This window comes from Heloderma suspectum, chromosome 6 (assembly GCF_057233095.1).
Source record: "Heloderma suspectum isolate Gila_16-S chromosome 6, 16-S_ref, whole genome shotgun sequence".
In the NCBI taxonomy this organism is placed as follows: Eukaryota; Metazoa; Chordata; class Lepidosauria; order Squamata; family Helodermatidae; genus Heloderma; species Heloderma suspectum.
The window spans coordinates 15,777,244-15,798,853 of NC_139463.1; positions in this window are offsets into that span (position 1 = coordinate 15,777,244).

Here is a 21,610-nt window from a genome sequence, read left to right on the forward strand (position 1 = left end):
CATTTGCGTACGCACTTTTTTTTTTTTTAAGTCACCTGTGATAGGCTACGTGACGATTTACGTAGACTATCATGGCTGACTTTGGAAATCTAGCCGTGATAGGCTACGTAAATCGTTACGTAGCCTATCACGTGTGTGTGTGTGTGTGTGTGTGTTTTACTTTTTTTTTAGTGGCCGGGTAGACGGGGCGCTCCTACCCGGCCTGAATTTCGTAGCATGATAGGCTACGTAAATCGTTACGTAGCCTATCATGGGTGTGTGCTGTTGTTTTTTACTTTACTTTTTTTTTTTTGCAATGGCGGTGGCGGCAGCCGGTCAGGAGACTGGCCCCCACCCCCGCCCCCACCGAAACGCCGCCGAAACGCTGCCGGGACCCGCCGCCGAGAGGGACATTCAGCCACGGTAAGTCCCATCCTGGGGGCGGGCGGGGGGGCAGCGGAGAATTTCCCCACCAATTTCGGGGGGCCGAATGCATTGGCATTCAGCCTCCCGAAGATTCGTGGAGAAATTCTCCGCCATCCCTAGTAAGCTCCATCCTGTGGGGATTCCACAGGGTGGCAGGGGGGAGGATGTTCTTTAGAATCCAGCCTCACTGGAGTCTGTGGTGGAATTCTCTGACATCCCTAACTGTGCTAATGGTGGATGGGTAACTAATGGTGGATGGGCCCCTGATGCTCTCCCTTGTCATGGTTTTTGATCTTTAAACTGGACCTGGACAGGACAGCCCTTCAAATAGAGGACACCATGAAATAGAGGACTGTCCTCTGGCAGTCTTTCAAGTAGAGAACTGTTCTCTGTAAAGTAGGACACATGGCTACCCTATAAACTAACCCCCCCCCCTCTACACTTGCTCCAGATCTCTGCCAGGCAGCTGGGAGCCACTATGAATATTACCCACAATGCTCTGGAGTGACTATCTAGATGGCATTGTGGGAATTTAAATGGTGGATTCCTAACTCAGCCACTCCAGGGGGACATTACAGGGGGCTCCAAGGCAGGCATCATGAGCGGACCCTGCCAAAGCCGTGGGATATCAGCAGCTGGCAGTTTGCCAACACTTGGCCCTACTTAGAAAGCAATTCACTCAAACATAGGCTGATTCATAATGTTTTCAAATTGTTCTATAATAAACTTTCACCTGAAATTAAATTTCAGGTGAACTTAGAGGGTCCTGCTCAGGACAAGCACCTGTAGGAACTTAGAGGGATTCTTTCTTTTTTCTTTCTTTTTAAGAAAAAGTTTGCGATTAGCACTATTTTGGTCTGGGAGCAACTGGTGCATCTCAGGTAATAAGCCCATGCCTGTTTCATCCTTTGATAGCAGCAGTGCAGTTTTCCTTACTTGCAGATCTGCCCATCTATAGTGTTCCTATATGTTAATATGACTAGTGTGTGCCAAACATTTCCAATTATGACTGGAAATAATTTCAAGTTCTCTGGACACTTATCTGCCAAAGTGGATATCAAATTTTCTTAAGGATACCATTTTCTTAACAGTTCTTTTGCATATTATTTTGGATTGCAGTGAATGCAAAACAGGGGCAGTTGTCATTCTTTCCCATTCAGATTGATGACCAGTTTCTACAGCACAAGTGCCAGGCTATTACTCATTATTTTTTATTCTGCACTCAAATTACTGATATTGCCCTGTTAATTGGCTAAGGATGTCAGAGAATTCCGCCACGGATCTCGGTGAGGCCGAATGCCAGTGCATTCGGCCGCCCGAAATCCGTGGCGGAGCGAAGCCCCCCGCCCCCCCACCCCATGAAAGGCATGAGAAATGGAGCATTTACCTGCTGCCGTCCACACTGACTTGCCTCTCCCCCACTGCGAATGTCACCCTTTGAAAAGGTAAGTTACTTTCGTACATCCCTATAATTGGCTACCGCTCATCCTTGTTATCCATTCATGTTGCTGAACAGCTTAGTATTTCACATGGGATTCAATCCAGCCATAGTTATGCTTAGACCAGGCTCACTGACTCACTTTCCCCATCGGTTTCAACCCATCGGTTTCAACTCCAGCCATGAGCACCAAGGTGCCATACCCTTCCCACTTCTTTGTTTTTGTTTGCTGTGAAATAGGTTTCTATTGGTACTGAAAACTGTGGGTTCAAAGGAGTTGTTTAGTGTGTTGTAGCCCAGATGCCACCTCTCCTCAGTCTTAGGGCAGGTTATTGTCCTTTGCCATGCCTCCCATGGCACCCATTTTGTGGTGGTGCCCAGGACAGTTTCTCAAATTGCCATATGTGCCTATGGTCCAAAGAGGTTGTCTACCCCTGGGCTACAGCAAGTAGACAGCCTGGTGTCCTCCAGATGTTACAGCCTGGTGTCCTCCAGATGTTACAACTCCCATACATTCCAGCTGACATAACCGATGATCAGGGATTATGGGAGTTGTAGTCCAAAAACATCTGGATGATACCCAGTTGTTTACCCCTGGTCTACAGGCTATTGCTCAACAGAACAAGCTGTGGAGTATCCTCTCCATCCTGTGTGACTGCTGTGTTGTACAATCAGCTCCTACTTCTGTTTTAATTTTGTCGATCCATGAAAACTATTCAGAAACCTGTTGCTATATTCAAGACAGACACTTATCCATGGAGGCACATATGTGATTTTCACTCTTGGGTATGAAAAGCATGGATATCCACTACATTCCTAATTATAATATATAGCTGTGCAGTCGAAACATTTCCCTATATGGGATTTATTCCCTTGCCAGAGACTTTTGATGGAATTATAAATGTGTACTTTTATTATTCTCCATATGTCCCTATGCAGTGCTTTGTCTGTTGTTCAACCTGATCCCATGCTTTATTGCCATCTCCACCCATTTCAATATTTTTGCCATCACTTACTGTCTCTCTGCTAATGCTGATGCACAGAATCATTGTGATGGAGAGCTCCAGACAATACAAATGGCCCACCTCCTCCAAAATCAGCAATCACTCCCAGGGCTGGAGCAGAAAGCAAATATGATTAGGTTCACAAGACAAAGTCCCCACCCCACAACAAGAAAAATTGATCCAGAGTTGTGGTGGGGATGATGATGAATGATTCCAAATCAAAGCTGATGGCATCTGGAGGGCAGACAGGATCAACAGATTGCCTCTGGAGCAAAATGAAGAGCTTGCTGTTTCATTCATCAGCCGGCCAAGGTCCATACATTATAAAGAGACAGAGGAAAAACTGGTGCTTGGACAACATGTAGCTCAGTGGTAGAACACAAGTTTCGCATGCAGAAGGTCCCAGTTTCAATTCCTGTCATCTACAGTTGCAAGGATTTCAGGCAGTAGAGCTGGGAAAGACTCTTGCCTGAGACTTTAGAGATCCATTGCTAGTCAAAGGAGACAGTCTTGGGACCCCAAAGTTGAGGATTCCCCTTCCACATGAACCTATCCTTCTGAAACTTTGCAGATTTACTACTTAGAGAAACCTCCAGGTTGTCTGTCATATTCAGAACAATAGCCCACAAGAAACAAAGGAGGACAAGCATGTCATCTTTTGAAGATCCTCAAAAAGTCAAGGCTGCTCTTGCACAAAACTCCCTGTAGTTATCACTCTGAACATTGCCAGGCTTGATATAGGGGAGTGTGTGTGTGTGTGTGTGCACACGTGCATGTAGGACAAAGACCTCTGAATCTATATTTCTGACGTTTGGCAGGAGTAATCCCTTCCTAAGGAGCTATTATGCCTACAACTATCATCCAGTTCTGACCAAGAAGGGGGGGGGAGTCATAACATCCCCCCCCCCCCAGCAGATAGTTAGCGGGAAGTACAAAGCTTTGGATTTCTGAATCTCAGCTTGGGTTAAGTGTTGAGTTGAAGCAGATGAACTCCAGATTGGTCTGAACCTCACCAGTTCATTTTCCAAAGCACCAAATCAGGGTCCAAGTGGAAGCCCAGGGCCAATGCATACCTCTATTACCAACGTAGTCCTGCACTTTTTACTCTTACTCTCAGAGCCCTTGATGTAAGGCTTGTATAAAACCAAAGCTTAATTGACCTTTGCTCACCTCCCCTTAACATACTTGGTACCTGAAAGATGAAACCAATTCCTGATCAAGAGTACTTAACCAGATCAGAAGCAGGGAGGGAGTTGGGCCTATTAATCCATGTAGGGCTACCTGACCTTTATGATGTTTGACCCAGAAGAACATTTTTTTCCCCTCTCCTATAGATAGCCTGAGTGGCATCCATATAAGTTTTAATGGCATGATACTGCATGCACATGTAACCAAGACATGCACCAAGGATTTACAGTCATAAAGCAGAGTTAATCCTCTTGTGAGGTCAACATTTTAAGTAGAGTGAAGAGAGGAAAAATCCATATGTAAAGGGTTTCTTTATTTGCACTTTTTAGCTCTGCCTCCCCCCATGTGGGTCTCCCATTACAACAACTGGAATCTAACATTGCAAAACACACAGTCCAAGCAGTAATGCTAAGCAGGGCTTCCTGGAATCCACATTCACAGAGAACAAAGATCGTTTAAAAAACACACATACAATTCATTTGCAGTGTCTCTGTGGGAGAAAAAAAGTGTGTGGATTGTTTCCACTGGGGTCTTATTATAATGTATTATGTGCAGACTAGCATATGAATTTGCCCAGTGTGCGATGCTATAATGGCAGACCCTGCTGTAGCACAAAGGGGAGCTGAAAAGGAGAGTTGTAATAATAATAAAAAAAGGAACTCAACCCAAACTCATGGTAAGTGTCAAAAGGAAGGGGGAAGTATATGACTGCTTTTGAATAATGGATCTGATGCTGAAATGTAGCAAAATTATCTCCCATGGAATCTGAGCTGCAGCATTCCTGCCAAATATACAATATCACAGCTACCTAGATGGCACTGGAGTTGTCACTATCATGGAGTTCTGCTGCCTGCTGAAGGATTTGCGCCAGGACATGGACAGACAGCAGATGGACCATAGCAGCAAGAGAGAGAGAGAGAGAGAGAGAGAGCGCACAGCAGTACATAAATCTAATAGATAGACAGATAGACAGACAGACAGATAGATGAATTTATGGGGTTCTTCCTTAGGTGAAAAAGTAGAAGTAATTCAAAGAAACTCAAAGAGTTCCAGTAAGAGAGTCAGCACGGTACACTTGTCAGAGTGTTGGACAGGGGCTAGGGAGACCCATGTTCAAGTCTCCACTCAGCCCCAAAGCTCACTGGGTAACTTTGGGCCAGTACCTGTGTCAGGGTTCCCCTTATGACCTGGACCCTCTGAGCAACTCCTTAAGGATCTCTTGCCTCCGAGTCCCACTTTCCTTCTTTTACCTTCCTCTTTCCAATAACATGGGGTTTAGGCTAGGGATGGCATGGGCATCCGATTCAATTCGGGAATCTGGCAGAACCACCCCTGCCTGCACCCCCGAGCCCCTCTCACCAAGCCCCTGCCCCTGCCCCTACTCGCCCCTTGCCTGCACGCAGCGAATGGCCTGCACTCACCCCTGTGGCCTCGTTGAGCTCTGCAGTTGCCAGTTTCTATAATTTCTATTTTTTTTTAAGAAATAAAATGGCAATTGCAAAAATGTGCATCTTTGCTCACATGTGAAAATGCACACTTTTGCGAATGTGGACATTCACGTATGTGCGAAAATGCGATTTTTTTTTCAAAAAATGAGCATTTTTGCACACATACAAATATGGACCTTCACAAAAATGTGCATTTCACACATGAGAATATGCACATGCATTTTCACACATACAAAGATGTGCACATTTCTGTGATCGCCATTTTATTTTATTTTTTAAATGGTGACCATGGAGCTCGACAAGGTCGCTGGGATGAGTGTGGGCTGCTCGACAAGTGTGTGTGGGGGGGCTTGAGTGTGGTCCAGGGACTGGCGGGCAGGGGCAGGGCAGGCATCTGGAGAACCTGGATAGGGGTGACTTTGAACAACCCTACTGTAGGCCTAGGGTGACTGACAATTAGGGATGTACAAACCCCCGTTACCCGAGTCTGCCAGGGGGTCCGCGCAGGGGGGATGCAATTCGTTCCTCCCTCCAGAATCCTCCCTGGCCGGCTCCGCTCTGCGGCGAGTCTGCGAAGCCCCCGGACGGGTCCATCCGCTGCCAGACTGCCTGACTGCCGGATTGCGGACACCATTTGCATCCCTGCTCTTTGTCATGATAGGCTATGTAAATCTTTATGTAGCCTATCATGGCAAAGAGCAAGGATGCAAATGGTGTAGCAAATTTGTGTCCCTGTTCCCTCGTGCGATAGGCTATGTAAATCATTATGTAGCCTATTGTGCTAAGGAACAGGGGCGCAAACGGCGTCCACTTTGCCGGACGCCATTTGCATCCGCAGTCTGGCTGCAGACAGACCTGGACCCGGCGGCAGCAGGTAGGATCCGGCCGGTGCGAACTTCATGGGGTCGTGGAGGTGAGTGGTCTATTCCACCATGGACTCCAGGGGGCCGGATTCCTTAAAATCCGGCGTCATTGGAGTCTGCGGTGGAATTCTCCACCATCCCTACTGACAATCTAGACACTAGGGATGTATGAAATTGCCCTTACCTGTCTCCGCTGGGTTCCTCTGGGGGGGGAGGCGCTCCATCCCTCCCCCTGGAATCCTCGCTGGGGGGGAGGCGCTCTGTGCCTCCCCCCTGGAATCCTGGCTGGCCGGCTCCGCTCCGCAGAGATTCTGTGGAGCCGCCATCCGGCTCTGCCAGCAGCCAGACATCCAGCCGCTGGCTAGCACGGACGCAAATGGCGGCAGCCGTAGCCACCGCCATTTGCGTCCCTGTAGTCAGCTGTGATAGGGTACGTAAATCTTTATGTAGCCTATCACGTCTGACTTTAAAACAAAAACAAAAAAACACACGTACGCAAATGGTGGCAGCTACTGCCGCCGCCATTTGCATTCCTTATTTTGACACGTCTTAGACAGCGAAAATAAGGGGAACGCAAATAGCGTAGTGTCTGTCAAGGGCTCCTTGGAGGGCTCTCTCAGTCTAATCCAGTAGCCAAGTCCAGACGCAGACAAAGGGATTATTTTCAAAGCTTTATTCTTCTTTTACAACTTACAACTCTACAGGTAGCAACTAGATCTGAGCAGCAGCATCCCTATGCCCTAAGTTGGAACAGTTGGTCCCCGTTTGAAAAGCAATTACTGGCAGACCCCTGAATATAAGGACTAGGGAGAATCCCTCCCCTTTTCCCTTGGATCCTCTGGGCGCAACCGTTCTTTGAGCACCAACCGTGCGCTACGCCTCCTTTCCACGCTCTCCATTTGGCGCCGCTCTCTGCGTCTGCGCCGCGCATCCAACCAGTCTGCTATCGGTGCTGGGTCACTCCCTGGACTGCTTTCTAATCTAGGAATGTGGGTGGGAGGAATCTCTGTCACCTGCGGGCCCTGGGAAAAAGGGGCGCGCTCCTCTCCCAGGAGCGACTGCTCTTCCTCCGAATCAGAACTACTCTGGGATTCTATGGGCTCAGTGTCCACCCTGACAGCGTCTACGTTATTTGCGTTCCCCTTATTTTCGCCGTCTTAGTCTACGTAAATGTTTACGTAGACTAAGACGTGTCAAAATAAGGAACGCAAATGGCGGCACCCATGGGCGCCGCCATTTGCGTACGCGCATGTTTTTGTTTTTTTTTAATCAGCCGTGATAGGCTACGTAAACATTTACGTAGCCTATCATGGTATTTTTTAAAAATCTAGCCGTGATAGGCTACGTAAATCTTTATGTAGCCTATCACATTTTTTTTTTTTACTGGAAATGGTGGCGGCGGCAGCTGTTCAGAAGTCTGGCTGCCGCCGCCGCCAAACTGCTGCTGAACTGCCACTAGAGCTGCTGCCACCAGGAAGATTTGCCCAAGGTAAGTCCCGTCCCGGGGGGGTGGGGGGGCAGACTGTTTCGTGATTGATTTCAGGAGGCCAAATGCGCTGGCATTCGGCCTCCCCGAGATTCGTGGTGAAATTCTCTGACATCCCTAATTTTGGCCCGTCTTAGTCTACGTAAATATTTACGTAGACTAAGACGGGCCAAAATAAGGAACGCAAATGGCGGCGGCCGTAGCTGCCACTATTTGCATACGGGCATTTAGTTTTTAAAAAAAAGTCAGACGTGATAGGCTATGTAAAGATTTACGTAGCTTATCACGTTATTTTTTTTTTAACCTAGCCATGATAGGCTACGTAAATCTTTATGTAGCCTATCACGTCTTTTTTTTTTTTTTAACACTGGCAATGGCAGCGGCGGCAGCCGGTCGGAAGACCGGCCGCCACCGCCAAAGCCGCTGCCGCCTCTGGAGCCACCACCGGAGCCGCCGCCGCCCGGAAGATCCGTCCCAGGTAAGTCTCATCCCAGGGGGGATCCACGGGGTGGCGGGGGGTGGCAAGCCATTCCGCCACGGAGTTCAGGGGGCCGAATGCACTGGCATTCGGCCTCACCGAGATCCATGGCGGAATTCTCTGCCATCCCTACTAGACACAAGGTTTAATCACAACAGTTTACTGGTAAATTAATGCAAACAAATCACAATGAAAGGTATTTACACAATAGAGCTGAGTGATACATAATACATTAAGAGTAAATAAAAGTTGCAAAACACACAAAGCTATACTTAGTCTTCTCCAAGCTGCTTCTTCCTGCTCCCTCTTCAGGCTCTGGTCTCCCCAACTCTGACTCCTACTGGCTCTCTCACTCTCTTTTTATATCCTCCTCCCTCAAAACTGAAAGTACTAAAAAAATAAAATTTAACTGGGGAAATGAAACTGAAACATAGCTGGGGAAATGAAACTACTCTGCTTAGAGATACTTCCTCCTAGAGATGTTAGAGAATTCCACCACAGATCCCAGGGGGGCGAATTCCAGTGAATTCGGCCCCGTGGAATCCATGGCAGAATGGAGCAATGCACCCCACCATCCTGCGAAAGCCCCGCGAAATGGAGCCTACCTGGCTGCAGCTCTAGCAGCGGCTTTGACGGCGGCTCCGGCTGCTGCTGGGCTGCTGCGGACACAAATGGCGTCCTGAGTAGGGGATGCCATTTATGTCCCTATGGTAGCCCGTGATAGGCTACGTAAATATTTACATACCCTATGATGGGCTACCATAGGGACACAAATGGCGTCCCCTACTGAGGATGCCATTTGTGTCTGCAGCAGCCCGGCAGCGGCTGGAGGCCCAGCTGCGGGTTGGCCCGGCCGGTGGCTCTGTGGACTGGCTGTGGAGCGGAGCCGGCCAGGCAGGATTCCAGGGGGGAGGAACGGAGCACCTCCCCCCCACCGCGGATGTCCCTGGATGAAACCAGATAAGTGTTTCATACAACCCTACCTGCTCCCAACAAAAAACTCCAGGCCGTTAGGCCTGACCTTTTTATCTTGCCTCTGTAGGCCTCAAATCTTCACACCCTGACTCATAGCCTGTCCTACCTTATAGGTTTGTTGTGAAGATGGAAAACCCAGATGCCTTGCAGGACTTCCCTGAGAGGCAAAGGGGAAGGGCCATATCTCAGTGGTAGAGCAGATGCTCTACATGAACATGATCCCATGTCCAATGGGATGGCATCTCCAGGTAGGACTTTGGAAAACTCCTATCTGAAACTTCAGAAGCTGCTAGGAATCAGCATGGACCAGGGGTGTCCTTTCAGCCTCAGGGCCAAATTCAGTTTTGGTTTTGGAGAAGAACTTGGGCAGAGCTGAAGGAAAAATGGGTAGGACCAAAATAGATTTTACCTATAGTGAAATTAGAAACAAATTGGGAGGCTCCAGAATAGCTGAATTTTGATGGAATCAAAATAAGTTTGGATAAAAACAGCAAACTTACTTGAGAGGGGTGGGCCAGGATCCCCACATCTGTAACAGCAGCTGTTCAGTTACACCTGCATGGATATTCCCACTCCAGTTTCCTGGAAATCTCCCCCTGCTAAAATGGGGGGCAAGTTTTCTACTAATTGTTCTGTGTCTGGTGGTGGGGATTTCACTGTATTGGGGGAGGGATGTTGTTTATCTGACTTAACTCAAAATGTGCCCATTGACTGAAAAAAAAATTTTTTTTTTGCAAGGGGGGGAGTCCAGAGGCTAACTTGCTGAAGCTACGCAGGCCTTCATCAGGTGAGTATTTGGATAGGAGACACCTGGGAAAACCTTGAGACACCTTGTAGTTTGCATGCCACCCTGAGTTCAGAGATGGCAGACAACATACACCAGAGATAGGTTGTTTTTTTTTAAGCAAATCAAAAGAACCCAGAATGCATCTGGATAGAGCTAAATGTGAACCCTTCACTCCTATACACATGATGGTGGTGGGTACAACTACTTGAGGAAACGACATAAGAAACCGACTTTGCAGAATTAAATACTTATAAATTACACTGATTATTGCTTTTGGTTGGGACAATGCTATTGGCCTTCCATAATGTAATTACAATAATCATATACTGCAATGGCTTGACAGGAGGGCAGAAAGAAGTAGGCGGGAATGGCCTGGAAACAAAGACAAGGGTAATTAGAGAGGGAAATGTAAAAATAAAACCTATATTACTGCTTTCAGCACATTCTCTGGGGGTGGAGGAAGTAAAGAAAATGGTGAAAAATCATTATATCTTTTTTTTTAATAAAAAGAGAACATTCGCAGTCATAATGTAGAAATGCAACATGCAAAGGGGTTTTGATTTCAGCAGTTCCCCTGAATTTTAAAGCCCAGATTTTAAAACATATTCCTCCTGTTTCTCATGGCTCCCAGGGTCCTTGGGTGTTACAATTCCCATCTGGGAATGCCTCCAGTTTGGAAGGAGGCTAAGCTCAGCATGATGGCAAAGATGAAATGGGCAACCTCTCTGAGGAGAAGATGTGATTCTGTGGGAGGGAGTGAATGCTCCAATGATACCCAAAGCGGACAGGGTGGAATTATCTGTTCTCAGTGCAGGCTGACTGGAAGGGTGAAAGTAGTGGAATCATTTGGAGGCAGACATCCAATTCATGTGTTAGCCACATGAATGCATTTCCTTCCCCTCCCATGGCCTTATAGGGCATGCAGAATGGGGACAGCATCACACCTCGCATGGAGGGAGGTTTACGAAACACCTCAGCATCACACCTCCATCCCTCGCATGGAGGGATCACACCTGTGGACCCCCATGGCATCCATGAGCAAGCAGGTGAGAGGGCAGGGGCAACAGGTAGGGTGGTCACATGTCATCTTGTACAGATGACAGTCTTCTATTTTGAATACATCTTCTTTTTAAATGGCTGCTGAGTCCCAGTCACTAGACTGGGCAAAAAGAACCATCCTTAGGGATGGATGCACTCACCTCCACCTGGATGCAGGGGAGATTGACAACTCCCCCCCCATACAGCCCAGACCCACTCAGTGAGCCACCCTGCTTGCTCCACCCCTGCCCACCGAGTTGAGCAATCCGCCCCTCCGCTGTGCACCACAAGGGCTCGACTGTTGGAGTCCTCAGGGCTGTGTGCACCCCAGTCATTCTAGCCATCTCCTCCTCACAAGGAGAAGTTAGCAAGAGTGGATGGGACACATGTTGTGACAACAACTCCGGGCTCCTCCTGGGTGCTCACCGAGCTCCAGGGCACCCAGGCAGCCGGTCCTGTCAGTGCTAGGGGTGGACGAAAGTCACTTACCTTTTCTCGAAGCTTGTTCGCGGTGGGGGGAGGCGCTTCGCTGCTCCCCCCGCGAAGTTCAGGCCGGGGGGGGAGGCTTCCCGCCTCGCCCGGCCGAAATTCAGGCCGGGGGGGAGGCTTCCTGCCTCGGCCCGGCCGAAATTCAGGCCGGGGAGGAGGCTTCCCGCCTCGCCCGGCCGCGAACGCGAAAGTTAAAAAAAAAAAAAACGCCCCCTGATAGGCTACGTGACGATTCACGTAGCCTATCGTGGCTAGATCTGCAAAGTCAGCCGTGATAGGCTACGTCAACTGCCATTCGCGTTCCTTATTTAGTCGCTGTAGTCTACGTAAATGTTTACGTAGACTACGGCGAAAATAAGGGCAACGCAAATAGCGTTGCCCTTATTTTCGCCGTAGTCTACGTAAACATTTACGTAGACTACAGCGACCAAATAAGGAACGGGAATGGCGGCTCCCTATGGGGGCCGCCATTATCCATACACACTTTTTTTTTTTTTTAAAGTCACCCGTGATAGGCTACGTGACGATTGACGTAGCCTATCACGGCTGACTTTGCAAATCTAGCCGTGATAGGCTACGTGAATCGTCACATAGCCTATCAGGGGACATTGTTTTTTCTTCTATTGCAATGGCGGTGGCGGCAGCCAGTCGAAAGACCGGCTGCTGCTCCCGCCCCGCTCGAACACCCGCCGAACTGCCGGCCGGACCCGCCGCCGGGAGGGACATTCGGCGAAGGTATGTCCCGTCCCGGGGGGGTGCGGGGGGCGGGGAGGGTGCGGAGGATTTCTCCCTGAAACTTGTTTGGGGGGCCGAACACGTTGGCGCTCGGCCCCCCGAAGTTTCGGGGAGAAATTCTCCGCCAACCCTAGTCAGTCCCCCATAGCTTGGCAAGTGGGGTCCCCAGGGCTGGGCACGCAGGAGTCCACCAGCCTCCTGGACCAACCCAAACACTCGCACTATCCCTGACCATCCTAAGGAAGAGCCCAGGAGCCTTGAAGATGCCCATCAACTGTACCCAGACAGCAGACTGAGCAAGGCACAATATATGAAATTGTTGTATATCCCTAAAAAAATAATCTGATCCCCTCAATGAGTGGACATCAGAATGAAAGATGCCTGACAATTTGCAAAACACAGACAGAACAGATTCAACAAAATCCATACATCTCTAGCCACTGCCACGGCCCCTAACATCTTACCAAATCTATATTGGGTTGGGTGCAATGTTATGGTTCCCTGATTGCACATGGAGCACCCTCCACCTGTACAGCCAGCTCGCCATCCAGACCTTGGTCCAACCTGTAGATAGGGATGGTGGAGAATTTCTCCCCGAATCTTTGGGAGGCCGAGCGCCGACACATTCGGCCCCCCGAAGTTGGTTGGGAAATTCTCCGCCGGCCCCCTGCCCCCCCGGGACAGGACTTACCTTCGGCGAATGTCCCTCTCGGCAGCGGGTCCTGGCGGCGGTTCGGCGGCAGTTTGGCGCGGGCGGGGGCGGCGGACGGTCTCCCAACCGGCTGCCACCGCCGCCATTGCAAAAAAAAAAAACTAAAGTAAAAAAAAAACAAAACACCCGTGATAGGCTACGTGACGATTTACGTAGCCTATCACGGCTAGATTTCCAAAGTCAGCCGTGATAGGCTACGTAAATCATCACGTAGCCTATCACGGGTGACTTTGGGAAAAAAAGAAAGCACGTACGCAAATGTTCCTTATTTTGGCACGTCTCGTCTACGTAAAGATTTACGTAGACTACAGCAAAAATAAGGGCACGCTATTTTCATTGCCCTTATTTTCGCCATAGTCTACGTAAATCTTTACGTAGACGGGACGTGCCAAAAGAAGGAACGCAAATGGCGGCGCCCCATGGGCGCCGCCATTTGTGTACGCGCTTTTTTTTCCCCCAAAGTCACCCGTAATAGGCTACGTGACGATTTATGTAGCCTATCACGGCTGACTTTGGAAATCTAGCCGTGATAGGCTACGTAAATTGTCATGTAGCCTATCACGGGGTCTTTTTTTTTCTTTTACTTTTTGTTTCGCGGCCAGGGAGACGGGGCGCTTCTCCCTGGCCTGAATTTTGGCTGGGTGAGGCGGGGCGCCTCCCCCCCCTCACCTGAACTTCGGGGGGAGAAGCGAAGCACCTCCCCCCCACCGTGAAGCCAAGATGCGAAAAGTAAGTGACTTTCGTACATCCCTACCTGCAGAGAACAGTGTTTACATGATGTCCAGGAGGTACAGTCGCCTGCCTCTTCCAAATGGTAGCCCTCTGCATGGAGGGTTAGTGACTGAAAGGCACTAAAGCAAGCATTGCATTCTACACAATACCCCATACCTAGCATTGTTCCAGGGCATCGGGTAGTGCGAGATGGTGGGGGGAGAGGGAAGGCAAACGCCATCTAAATGTGAGGAAGAAAATTTGGGGAAATTCTGTAAAATGGCCTTTTATTTTTAGTGGGGTAAGGAAAGAAAAATCTCAGGACATTCTTCAGAAAAATGTCTTCTGGGAAATTTTGGCTCAGCTCTAGTTGTCATTCTTTAGGGTTCAGTGCCTTCTCTGGAATCTTTCAAATGAATATAATTTCTGAGGGGTGATTGTGGAGACATCTTTTCCCTAATGCAGATGCAGAGAGATGATTGCACAATGAAAGACAAGACACTCACACATTCCTCAGCCACTTCTTAAACAAGGTAAGCACAAGAACCCTGAACCTAGGGATGTACGAAAGTCACTTACCTTTCGCGGATTATGTTGATGGGGAGGGAGGCGTTCCGTCCCTCCCCCCGGAATCCTCGACGGGGGGGGAGGCGCTCCGTTCCTCCCCCCCAGAATTGTCCACAGCTGGCTGTGCTCCGCGGCAGCTCTGCAGAGCAGCCGGCCAGGCCCAGCCAGGCCAGAGCCATCCGCAGCTGGATTTCCGTCCGCAGAGGGCTCTGGGGAAAAAAAAAAACACATACGCAAATGGCGGCAGCTACGGCCGCCGCCATTTGCATTCCTTATTTTTGCCGTCTTAATCTATGTAAATATTTACGTAGACTAAGATGACAAAAATAAGTGGAACGCAAATAGCATAGCAGACGCTATTTGCGTTCCCCTTATTTTCACCATCTTAGTCTATGTAAATATTTAGGTAGACTAAGACGCCCCAAAATAAGGAACGCAAATGGCGGCGGCCATAGCCGCCGCCATTTGCATACGCCTTTTTTTTGCATACGCCCTTATGACCAGGACCCCCTGAGCAAGACCTTAAGGAGCTCTTGCCTCCTTTAGAGTCCCACCTTCCTTCTTTTACCTTTTCCTTCCCAATAATGTGAGGTTTACGCTGTAGGTGTGGGGTGATTGACACTCTAGACACAGGATTTTACCACAACAGTTTACTGGTACATTCAAGCAAATCACAACTAAAGGTATTTACGCAATAGAGCTGAGGGATAAAAAAGGCATTAAGAGAAAATAAAAGTTGCAAAATGCAAATTCCTTTACTCAAACTGGACTTAGTCTTCTCCAAACTTCTTCTTCCTACTCCCTTTACAGGCTCTGGTCTCCCTGACTCTGCTTTTACTTCCTCTATCGCTCACTTTTTATATCCTCCTCCCTCAAAACTGAAAGTACTGTTTCAAAGCTGAAGAAGTGAAACTTAACTGCGGAACTGAAACTGAAACCTAACCTAACCAGGGAAATGAATCTATTTTCCTCAGGGATATTCCCTTCCCAACAAAAAAACTTCAAGCTTCTAGGACTTACCTTTTTTCCCTTCCTTTGCCTCTGCAGGCCTCAAACCTTCACGGCGTATGTATACATTGTAGCAAAGCTTGATACAGAAGGGGAAGAATACCTAAAGGCTTTCAAGTGAGTAAACATCAAATGGAAGATTAAGTCTTGTTTGCATTGGATCTGTTGCTTGCACAAATTGAAGCTGGCATCACTGCATCCTCAGCAAACAAAATTGCCCATTGAGCTAATCGGCAGCTCCTCCTTGTTATTATAATCGAATTTGGAGTCTTTGTGTTCCTTTTTGGCAAATCCTTGTCCTTTATTTTATTTTATTTTATTTTCCTTTCAGCACATGATTAGGAATCTCACACTCCACTGGACACTTGCATCTTCTTCCTCCAGTTATGGTTAGATGTGGCTCAGACTAATAGTGCATTCTTGCCAGAACTTCCAGAACTTAGCATCATGGGATCTCCCTCCCTCCTACAGCCATGCTGGCCATTAAAGATAAAATGGATAAAGTCTCTGCAGCTAGATTCAGTTAACTGTCTGTGACATTCCTAAGAGTACAGATTGAGATTCTAAAAAAACAGACACGTGCACAGCTGCCCCTTGCTAGCATGTACGAGTAGGTAGCCCCCCAGGGGCAATTCTGAATGGCAGTCTCCCTTCTCTAATCAGTACATGGCAGGAACATCTTGTAACTCCATTCTCCCCAGTGGTATCTGCTATTAACAGCTGACACTTCATTTCAACAGTGGCTCAGAATTGTCTAAATATTTGCCTCCAATATGCACCGTGATTCCCTCTTGCAGCTCAGCTCCCTCCCCAACCCTTCCAGCTCCCACCGGGGACAGATTTTACTCTGACATTCCTACACGCTGCAAACACAACACTGCCACAGCTCCTCCTAGGTCAGAGCTGCCAAAGAGCATGTACAAAGGAGATGCATCTGAGGAGGGGGTGCTCTTGGATCCAGAACTGTCACTTGAGGCACAGGTGAACTCAGTGGCACGGAGCACATTTTATCAGCTTAGGCTGGTATACCAACTACGTCCTTATCTGGACAGAGATAGCCTAGCTACAGCTAGGGATGGCGAAGAATTTCTGAGAATTTCTCCATGAATCTCGGTGAGGCCGAATGCCAACGCATTAGGCTCCCTGAAATTGGCAGTGAAATTCTCCACCCCCCCACCCCCCCCGGGATGGGACTTACCTCCTGCGAATGTCCCTCTCAGCGGCGGGTCCCGGTGGCGGTTCGGCAGCGGTTCGGCGGGGGCAGGGGCAGCGGCCGGTCTTCCGACCGGCTGCCGCCGCCACCATTACAAAATAAAGTAAAAAAACAAACAAACCCCGTGATAGGCTACGTAACGATTAACATAGCCTATCACGGCTAGATTTCCAAAGTCAGCCGTGATAGGCTACGTTAATCGTCACGTAGCCTATCACGGGTGACTTTGGGGGGGGGAAATCGCGTACGCAAATGGCGGCGGCCCATGGGCGCCGCCATTTGTGTTCCTTATTTTGGCACGTCTAGTCTACGTAAACATTTACGTAGACTACGGCGAAAATAAGGGCAACGCTATTTGCGTTGCCCTTATTTTCGCCGTAGTCTACGTAAATCTTTACTCAGACTAGACGTGCCAAAATAAGGAACGCAAATGGCGGCGCCCATGGGCCACCGCCATTTGCGTATGCACTTTTTTTTTTTTTCCAAAGTCACCCATGATAGGCCACGTGATGATTAATGTAGCCTATCATGGCAGACTTTGGAAATCTAGCCGTGATAGGCTACGTTAATCGTTACATAGCCTATCACGGTTTTTTTGATATTTTTTTCACTTTTTGTTTCGCGGCCGGGGAGACGGGGCACTTCTCCCCGGCCTGAATTTTGTCCGGGCGAGGCGGGACGCCTTCCCCCCTCGCCTGAACTTCGGGGGGAGAAGCGAAGCGCCTCCCCCCGCCACGAAGCCAAGCTGCGAAAAGGTAAGTGACTTTCGTACATCCCTAGCTACAGCTATCCATGCTCTGATAACTTCTCGTCTGGGTTACTGCAATGCGTTATATGTGGGGCTGCCTTTGACAACGGTCTGGAAACTTCAGCTGGTCCAAAACAGGGCAGCAAGATTGTTCACAGGGACTGCCCAGCGAGCTCATATTACGCCAGTACTTTTTCAGCTGCACTAGCTGCCAGTCCATTTCTGGGCCCGATTCAAAGTGCTGGTGTTAACATTCAAAGCCCTTAAAGGCTTGGGCCCAGGCTATCTGAAGGATCGCCACCTCCTCCTATATGTGCCTGCCCAAACCCTAAGATCATCCTCAGCAGCCCTTCTCCGTGAGCCCCTGCCAAAGGAAGTGAGGCGGGTGGCTGGCTACTAGGAGGAGGGCTTTTTTTGCTGTTGCACCCCGGCTGTGGAATGAGCTCCCAAGTGAGGTTCGCCTTGCACCTACATTGTATTCCTTTCGGCACCAGGTGAAGACCTTTTTTATTTTCCCAGGCATTTTAGCTTTCTAGACTTTTACCTTTGCTGTTTTTAAATTCCTGCACTGCTGCTAGGTTTTATTGTTATATTGTGGTTTTAATGTTCTGTATATTTTATATTGTTTTATTGTGTGCTATTTGGTTTTAATTTTTGTGAACTGCCCAGAGAGCTTCAGCTTTTGGGTGGTATAGAAATAAATACATAAATACATAAATAAATTTGACAAAATTAACATGGAGAAGAGGAAAGAAAGGTTGGCCTGAGGTGTCTGTCATTGGGACTGTGAGGGAGTGTATGAAAAGCACAACAGCAAGAGGCCAGAGGCTAAGACTGCAAAGGTGGGCAAGCTGCAGTAAGCAGAAGCATGATAGGAGCTAGGCATGGCATGGGTGCCCAATTCCATCCGGGAATCTGTTGGAACCCTCTCTGCCCTCACCCCCGAGCCCTGCTAGCTCCCTGCCTGTGCTCAGTGAGTGGCCCACACTCACCCTGGCAGCCTCGTTGAGCTCCACGGTTACCATTTTTTGAAAGATAAAACGGCAATCGCAAAAATGCACACATTTGCATAAGCGTGAAAATGCGCATTTTGTGAATGCACATATTTGCGTATGCAAAATGTGAATATTTGTGTATGCGTGAATATGTGCATTTTATGAATGCACATATTTGCACATTTTTCCAAATATGCACATTTTGTGCATACCCAAATATGCACATTCGCAAAGCTGTGCATTTTCGCGCATACGCAAATATGCACATTTTTGCAATCACCATTTTATTTTATTTTTAAATGGTGACTTCAAAGCTTGATGAGGCCACCAGGGTGAGTGTGGGCTACTCGCTGAGCACAGGAGGGGCTCAGGGGTGGTCTGGGAACTGGCAAGTGAAGGTGGGGGGGGGCTCCTGGAGAACCTGGGTGGAGGTGGGTTCACACATCCCTAATAGGAGCAACCTGGAGAATGCAAATACCAAGCATGACTATGCCCACTCAAGACATCCAAACAAACCCAATTCTATTTTGCATGCAAGTGCATGCAGTCATCTCTGGTACTCTGGTCAACCCTTATTAGGCTATTGTGTCCCTAACTGATCTACAAATCAATCCCAACAGGGCTGACAACAGGACCTGTCCATGTCAACAGTTGCCAGGGCTAAAATTGGGAGCTCTTGGTTCTATGCACAACCTTAACAGTGTGTCATTATACTATGGATAATATACTATGGATAATACACTATGGATAATATAGTACCACAAGATGCAGTTATGTCCACCAACTTGGATGGCTTTAAAAGTGGATTTGACACATTCCTGGAGGAGAAGAATATGAATGGCTTCTAGTCTTGATGGCTGTATATTACTTCTGAGTATCAGAAGCACCATGCCTCTCAATACTAGTTGCTGTGGAGTATGGTATATGCGTGTGTGTGGGGGGGGGAGAGTGCTATTGTGCTCCTTTACTGCTTGTGGGCTTCTCATTGGGGCATCTAGCTGGCCAATGCAGGAACAGAATGGTGGACTAGTTAAGCAGTTGGTCTCATCCAACATGGCTCTTCTTATTTCTCTGTACAATAAACTACTATAACTAGAGGAAGCAGTACTTCCGTAAACAGTAATGGATTTGTGGTTACTTGAGAGACTCCACACCCATCCACACATACTAGCCATTATATAGTCGAATATAGACATGTAATACATACATACATAAGCTTCCTGTCCAGGCAGGGACTTTGCTTGAGCAACAATAGTCTTTCCAGGCTATGACTTCCTGCTCAATGGAGCCATCTAAAGGCACTAGGAATGCTGGAGAAATCCAAGATGGACTAAAATGAGCTGGGATTTCTAAGAATCCGACATGCGGAATCTGCTGCAGAGTGACCCCCTCAGGCAGCATGGAGCCTGTGGACTTCCAGATGATTTTTTATACTTTCCTGAAATGTACACATATTTATTTGTAGGGAAAATACACACGTTTCTGCCGAGGAAAAGTTGAATGGAATGGGGGATAATGCGCTAAATGTTACATGTGAAGGTAAATTTTGTAAATTTTTATAAATCCTCTTATATCATTATTTGCATTTTTTCCACTGGATGAAAAAGAAATTGCATCTGCCTGTGAGCAGACAATAGAACAAAAGTCACCTGATAATCCGTGAAAGACAGATGGAGTGGATTTTTCACAGTCTGTCCATCCCTAAAAGGCACCAGATGGGATGACAGGTCTCACCTATCCAGCTCACAGAACAAGCAGCAGACTTTAAACTTGTCCAAGGCTTATAACTCACAGATCTTACAGTGGGTCGCCATTCTGACCAAACAGCTTGCTGCCACACCACATCCTTAACTCAGCTCACCATCCAGCTCAGGCTCCTACAACATGGTTGAGCATCATGCTTACAGCTTTCTGCCCCCATGCTGTCTCCCTGCGCCTCCTCCTCCTGCCTGCCTCCTTGCTTTCTTCTGCCTGGCTTGCCCCATCCTCCAGCTCTTCTGACCCTCCCAACCACTGAGACCCTCCTCCTTTTTCATGGGAGCCAGTCTCATGCTGCCCCTACTTCCTGCCTGCCCTCCTAGGCATAATGATGGCATCATACGAGATCAGGAGTGCAGGACACCAGTCCCAGGGACCAAATCCAGCACACCGGGGGTCCCAAGCCAGCCCTTTGGGTTTCCACAGAAGGTCACACCCCTTCCTTTGAAGCTGTTCCCTTTCCCATGACTGCTTGTGATTTGGTGGCTTCCCGGCTTTGTTGCAGTTCTTTCCCCATTCTAAAGGGTTGAAATGTTTCTCCTAAGGCTGAGTTACTGGCAAGAACAGCTTGAAGCTAAAACATGCTGGTATATTTATTTGGGGGGTTGGCCCCACCCTTTGGCCATTTGCCACACCCCTTTTCCCTTCAGCCCCACCCACCACTGGAATGTGACCCTCAAGTGTTTCTCCAAAATGGGATTTGGCCCTTATGCTAAAAGACGTCCAGCACTCCTGTACTAGATGGTCACAGGCCCTCTGAACCCATGTCCCAGTGCAGGCTTCAAAATAGTGCTGTGCTGAAAATTTCTCCCACATTTTTTTTGACCATTCTCATTCAATTTGATAGAAAAGAAACTGATTTCGAAAAGGAATTCAAAGGAGACGAAGTTTTGGAGAAAATCTCATGCACTGGGTTTGGGGTTCTTGTCCTTACTTTACTTATGAGGTGGCCATGGAGTGTGCATGATTGCTCTTTCTTTCATTGTATGATAATGTCAATGGCAGCCTGTAGCCTCCTTGGCTTCCCACACGTCAGTTTAAGCCATCGTGAGGAAGACGTCATGAGGCAATTCCTCCCATGGGGCTTTTTCCGTTCAGGAAGTGCAGGTGGCCTGGGAGGCTGCACAGCAATGGAAAGAGGTGCAATAGAGAGAGGAAACATACACCGCACCCTCAGCCACCTCGTAGTGATTAGGAAAGCTCAAAAATACCACCAAAAAGAAATTCAACATTTTGCCTCAAAAAAGTGGAAGCCTCAACACAGTTGATGCAGCTGTTGGCACCTGAAAAGCAGTGCAGTAAACCAAAAACTCATAGGGAAAAAAAGGAAGAACTTGTGCTACAACCCCTGCCAATAGTGAGCCCTATCTGTGATTAACTGTTGGAGGATTTCTCATCCCCTAGGAGAAATTTGGTGAAATTGTCCCCCCAATTTCTCTGCCCACAAATAGGCTGGAGAATTTTGAGAGGCCATCTGTGCACAGCTCAGCAACAGACGGTCCCTTCAGCAGCCCACCCTATTGCCTGATATATTTGAAAACAAACAAAATAAAAATCCTGAAGG